Genomic DNA, 6,386 nt, shown 5'->3' with positions numbered 1-6,386 from the left:
TCTTCTTGCAGTTGTAGTGTAGTACTTCCTGGAATGATGATGAAACACACTGAAATGATTTATAACACAAAACAGTGCAGGAACATGTTTCCATACAGTCTTTGCTCATCTCAATTATATAGTGTATATATAAAACAATTCTCAGTCTTTTCTTTAACTTGGGATTTCAAGAAAATATTAAAGTCTATTTTGAGACTAACCAAAGCCAAAAGTTAGAAAGAAAAGAGGAAAAATGTGTGTGTGTGTGTGTGTGTGTGTGTGTATGTGTGTATATGAATACCTATATGCATTTTGAATAAAGGAATAGTTGATGCCATATTCAAATTATTGTACATAAGTTGGTTATGTGATATGTGAGGGATACAGGTTTAAATTGGACCTATCTTAGGTATAGTGTGAATTACCATTATTATAAAAATTTTCCATTTGCTTAAAGCTGGCTACAGGGATTTTGTAAATTTGTACTGATGAAAATGCTTTATACATATCATTAGCATATCTGTGATTTGATTAATCAAAAAGCTTAATTAGTTAAAATGTGTTCATTTAACATTGAAAAAGTTTGAGCTCGAAATGAAATTGTCTCAGTGGCTCATCCTTTTGTTGAAAGTACCTCAAGAAACAGACATAAAACATAAATCTCAGGTAGGAACACAATGTACATTATATAATTAAACATTTACTTAATTTTTTAGAGTCCTCTCTGGTTTTGTATTTAATTCTTGCATATATTATTCAAATCAGCTCCACAATTCTGCTGTGCTTTGTAATGATGATGTCAGGGTTCTAACCCTCTAACCATAGTGGTAGGCTTACCATGCTTTGTTAGATGGGTACTCTATTCTTTGCTTCTGAAAATGGCACCCTGACAGCTGTACTGGCTAGTTCTGTGTCAACTTGACACAGCTGGAGTTATCACAGAGAAAGGAGCTTCAGTTGAGGAAATGCCTCCATGAGATACAACTGTAAGGCATTTTCTCAATTAGTGATCAAGGGTGAAAGGCCCCTTGTGGGTGGGACCATCTCTGGGCTGGTAGTCTTGGTTCTATAAGAGAGCAGGCTGAGCAAGCCAGGGGAAGCAAGCCAGTAAAGAACATCTCTCCATGGCCTCTGCATCAGCTCCTGCTTCTTGACCTGTTTCAGTTCCAGTCCTGACTTCCTTGGTGATAAACAGCAATATGGAATTGTAAGCTGAATAAACCCTTTCCTCCACAACTTGCTTCTTGGTCATGATGTTTGTGCAGGAATAGAAACCTGACTAAGACAACAGCCTATAAGACAAATGTATGAATCACAGATTTCCATGAAATATTATTAAATATTGTCCCATTTGTCTCTTCCCTCTACAGCCTGCTTAATTTTTATGAAATGATTACATGTTGAACTAGCTGGTTTTGTGTGTCAACTTGACACAAGCTGGAGTTATCACAGAGAAAGGAGCCTCCCTTGAGGAAATGCCTCAGTGAGAACCAGCTAAAAGACATTTTCTCAATTAATGATCAAGGGTGGAGGGCCCAGCCCATTGTGGGCAGTGCCATCCCTGGGCTGGTAGTCTTGGGTTATATAAGTAAACAATCTGAGTCAGCCAGAGGAAGTAAGCCAGTAAGCAGCATTCCTCCATGGTTTCTGCATCCACTCCTGCCTCCAAGTTCCTACCCTGTGTGAGTTCCTGTTCTGACTTCCTTTGGTGATGAACAGGAGCATGGAAGTGTAACCTGAATAAACCCATTCCTACCCAACTTGCTTCTTGGTCATCGTCTTTTGTGCAGGAATAGAAACCCAGACTAAGGCATATGCCCCTACTATTTCTTTTGTTGTTGTTCTTGCTTAATACAGTAAATGATTTTATGGGGGAAATATTCTCTTTTTATAAACCAATCTGCATATGTTGTCACTGTAATAAATACCCAAAGATATGATTATGTGAAGAAATGTTCCTTTTGATTCATATTTTCAGAGGTTTTAGTTTGTGGTCCTTTAATCACTGTCAACTTGTATAGATGGGGAACATGATAGTGGAGAGGGTGTGATGTAGGTGAACATTTTGCTTCATGTCAAGGAGTGGATATAAATTGACAGGAAGGGGCTAAGGATAAGACATGCTTTCAAAAGACAGTCTCTACTTCAGTGATCTACTCCTCTTATCAACTCCTACTTCCTATTGGTCTATTTGACTAGATATCAACCATTGGCTTAACATACTGAGGAAGTTTCAATCCTTTTGGCCTAAACACATTTGCAAAGCCCTTCCTTTGGTAAATATCCTTTGACATATAAACCTTTAGGAAAGGATTCTTCCTCTCTAAACCATAACAATACAATTGAAGCCAAAATGGTCCTCCAACACCTTTCCTCAATTTTCTTTGTAGGAGTAACCAATGTCCTTCAATATGTAACAAATTTAAAGTTAAAAGCAGCTATTTGAGAACTTAATCTCAGAAAGTCTACTGTATACCTCTAATATGATGATTATCTACTTGTATTGTTATTTCTGCATTGGCCAAAAGTCATTTTGTATGAGGTCTTTTGAGTAAATAAACCTTTATTTGGATTCTTGTTTCTTTGTCTATGGAACATGTATAGAGTATATTAAATAATAATCTCCCATTAGGTATCTAGTAAAGAGATATGCTAAAATCTATTTCTTTCACTAAAATTTTATCTTTCACTCATTCAAGGAGTTATCTCTGAATTCTTATATTACATAATAGTTTTAGAATATTGGAAATACTCCTTAGATATGGCTTACATGGATACTCAGGAACAAGAAGGAATACCCAAAACATAATAAATTAGAATGAAAATGTTACTACCTGTCATTTCATCAACAATAATTTAATTTTGAAATGGGCTTTAATTATATAGCACTGGCTGGCCTGGGACTTACTGAGATTTGCTTCTGCCTCTGAGAGCTGAGATTTAATGCACACTACCAGCCATTTTACACTACATTAGATATGTAGGTGCCTGTGTTCAGGGATAGCTAGATAATAGGCATAAGAAGAGTCTAGGTGTTTTGGTGGTTGTCTTAGTTAGGGTTTCACCATTGTGAACAGACAACATGACCAAGACAACTCTTCTTTTTTTTTTTTTTGTTTTTTTTTTGAGACAGTGTTTCTCTGTGTAGCCCTGGCTGTCCTGGAACTCACTCTGTAGACCAGGCTGGCCTCAAACTCAGAAATCCTCCTGTCTCTGCCTCTCAAGTGCTGAGATTAAAGGCGTGTGCCACCACTGCCCGGCCACAACTATTATAAGGACAACATTTAATTGGGCTGGCTTATAGGTTCAGAGGTTCAGTCCATTATCACCAAGGTAGGAGTGTGGCAGCATCTAGGCAGGCATGGTGCAGGAGGTGCTGAGAGTTCTACATCTTCATCTGAAGGCTGCTAACAGAATACTGGCATATAGGCAGCTAGTATGAGGGTCTTAAAGCTCATGCCCACAGTGACACACCTGCTCCCACAAGGCCACACTTCTAATATTGCCACTCTCTGGACCAAGCATATGCAAACCATCACAGTGCTTTTACAAGAGATATTAGCAGTTAATGCACTGGGTATAGAAGATTCTGCTTACTTATACAAGAGGACAGGAAATTTTGCCCAGAGGGCTCCAGGGAATACCCAGGGAGAAAAAGGGTAAATAGCTTCTCCCTATCCAGACCACAGCATGCATCTTTAATGGACCTCCCCACTCTAGGGCCTTCAGAGTTGATTTATATAATCACAGCCCTTTAACCCTTCATTCTGTGGCCTTTGGCCTCAAACTGGATAATAGACTTTTGCTTTCCTCATCTTTAAACAATAATTTTCAGACTAAATTATGCTACTAACTTTCTTGGTACTTTAGGTTGGGAGGCAGGAGATAGTATACTTTTTTCTGTCTATTTTAATGTGAATTAATTCTAATAGTGAAATCATACTATTTATTACCTATCTGTCCATCTATCATCTATCTATTTATCATCTATCTATCTATCTATCTATCTATCTATCTATCTATCTATCTATCTATTATCTATCCATCTACATCTGTCTACCTACCTATCTATCACAAATAACTCTGTTCAGCTATAAAACAATTATTATGCTATTTTATTGAAAACTCACTGTTAAATATGACACTCTGAAGCCAGTCTCTCAAACTTCTGTTAGAAGAACCAGTCAGTCACTTAGAACCTACCAACTGCTCATGGGAATAGAAGCTATGACCAAACAATCCCACAGGAAGAGATGGTGGAAGACATTTTAAAGTTAAACCAGGTTTTAAGCTGCATGGTTGAAGACAAATGTTTGTTTATCCAGCATTGGGAAGAATGAGGAACATTTTGGAAAAGTCATTATGTATGTGAAAATATTAAGATTAGAGCATAAGAATATTGTGAAGACAATCTACAAATTAAATAATTTCCTTGCATGAGCAACTTGTTCAGAGATGGGAAGTGACAATGTAGGTAAATTTAGAGCATTGTAAGGAATTTAGATTGCATGCTGCAGGCAGGATGTTATCTTTGACTAGTTGGTTGGCACAAAATGATACCTCACATATGTGTAAACAAGAACGTTTTCTCAATTAGTGGAAATATTTTTGCTTTTATAAAAATATTTTAATATGTCATATTTGTCTCTTTACATATTTCTTTTCAATCTTTTTATTTATTCCTGAGGAAAATACACATGAACAACTTATATTATTTATCCTCTAATAACTGGCTTGGGTTTCATGTGGTTCCTCTAACCACCTTTGCCTTCAGATGATTCCCATAGCAACTTTAGCAGGCTGTCTTTGACTCTGTTTCCTGCCATTGCATCCCCTTCCCCTAACTGGACTACCTGGGCCTCAATGGAGAGGATGTGCTTAGTCCTGCTGGGACTAGGAATCTGAGGGTGGGGTGATACCTAAGTGGGACTTCTTCTCAAAGAAGTGAGGGAAGTTATTGAGGGAGAGATTTGTAAGGATGGGAAGGGCTGGGAGGAGATTTGAGAGGAGGGGCTGCAATAGGGATATAAAGTGAATAAATAAATTAGTGAAAAAATATCAAATAGGTAAGAAGCAAAGGAAAATGAGCACCCAATTTCTACATAAAAGTAAATGACAAATTCCACTTAATGAATACAAGTGCATAATCAGCCATACAATTAAATTGAAGTTTCACGTGACAAATTTTACTTCTCAGAGACTGAATTATTTCATTGGATGTTGTAAGAATGGGAAAGAGCAGTAGCTTGAAGTATGAAGTTTGATCTTTGACTCATCCAACCTAGCTGCAACTGCTCATCAAAATGTCATGTGCAGGCTCCAAAGTCATCTGGTGTTCAATAAATCCACTAATGTCTCCTCTAACGCAGCGCCTACTCTGATGTGTTGTTATTCTGCAAACAGGTGTGATTGGATTTCCTGTTGTCATACTCCCTCGAAAGATAGATTATAGCTAATTCCTTGGTCAATGGGAACAAATTAACACAATAAGTGACACATCCTACAGGATCCTGGGATAATGTTGACTTTAACTACAATATTCTTCTTTGTGTCCACTTGTCCAATAAAGTTTCTTTTAACATTTAAAAAAACTTGAGATACTCTTTTACTTTTCTTGAGAAACACCTAAAAATTCACAGGCAGGATATATATATATATATATATATATATATATATATATATATATATATATTTACTGTTAAAGTTGCAGTGATATTGTAACATATTTTACTTTACCTCCATATATAGATTATAAATCTTCAAGTTTAACAGAGTTTTGTTTGATTGAAATAGATTTGCGAAGAGGATCATGGATCCTCCCTGTGGCTTTTGATTTAAGGGTTAGCTACTCAATACCGTCTAATAATTAGTTTCATTCATTTTAATCCAGAAAGATTTAAATACTAAGAAACTATTTCTGAGATGCCAGTTTTAATTGTCCAGCCTGCTACTTCAGCAGTGATGAGGAGAGTTAAGGATCCATTACAAGTTCGAGGCCAGCCTGGTCTGTACAGAGTTCCCTAAGTTAGTAAGAGCTATACAGCAAAGTACTACCCCAGAACTGCAATAATATCAACAAGGTAAAGAACTCACTTCCTCCTGCTGAGTTTCACTTTCTCACCTATTTTTGTAGTGCATTTGTCAGTAGGAAGAACTCTTGCCCTGGTTTCCTACTGACAAATCGTTTTTGTCTGTAGGTGTTTTATATTTGCCACTAAGTTTACCTTGCAAGACGAAAGGTATCTAATGTATAACAATATAATCCTAAAAAGACCACCCGATGACTATGTAAAATAAACCATTAGGTAATGTGAAAAGTGAGACTGTTTCGGGATTACTATGTTGCAGACATTATATTCAGCAGTTTTTAAATATTTTGTTGTTTAATCTTCAGAAGGACCTTAAGT

The 6,386-nt window shown here is 36.8% G+C and overlaps 1 long non-coding RNA gene across 1 annotated transcript; it reads left to right on the top strand.

Moving 5' to 3' along the window:
- The first annotated feature begins 4,224 nt into the window (after nt 1-4,224).
- Nucleotides 4,225-5,343, top strand: Gm52291. Its single transcript, XR_003952271.1, has 2 exons — nt 4,225-4,449; nt 5,177-5,343. It is a non-coding gene; the product is annotated as a predicted gene, 52291 (long non-coding RNA).
- The last annotated feature ends 1,043 nt before the right edge of the window (nt 5,344-6,386 follow it).

This window comes from Mus musculus, chromosome 17, assembly GCF_000001635.26.
Source record: "Mus musculus strain C57BL/6J chromosome 17, GRCm38.p6 C57BL/6J".
NCBI classification, from domain to species: Eukaryota; Metazoa; Chordata; class Mammalia; order Rodentia; family Muridae; genus Mus; species Mus musculus.
Note: the sequence above shows the minus strand (reverse complement) of the source record. Positions and strands in the feature narration are given on the sequence as shown.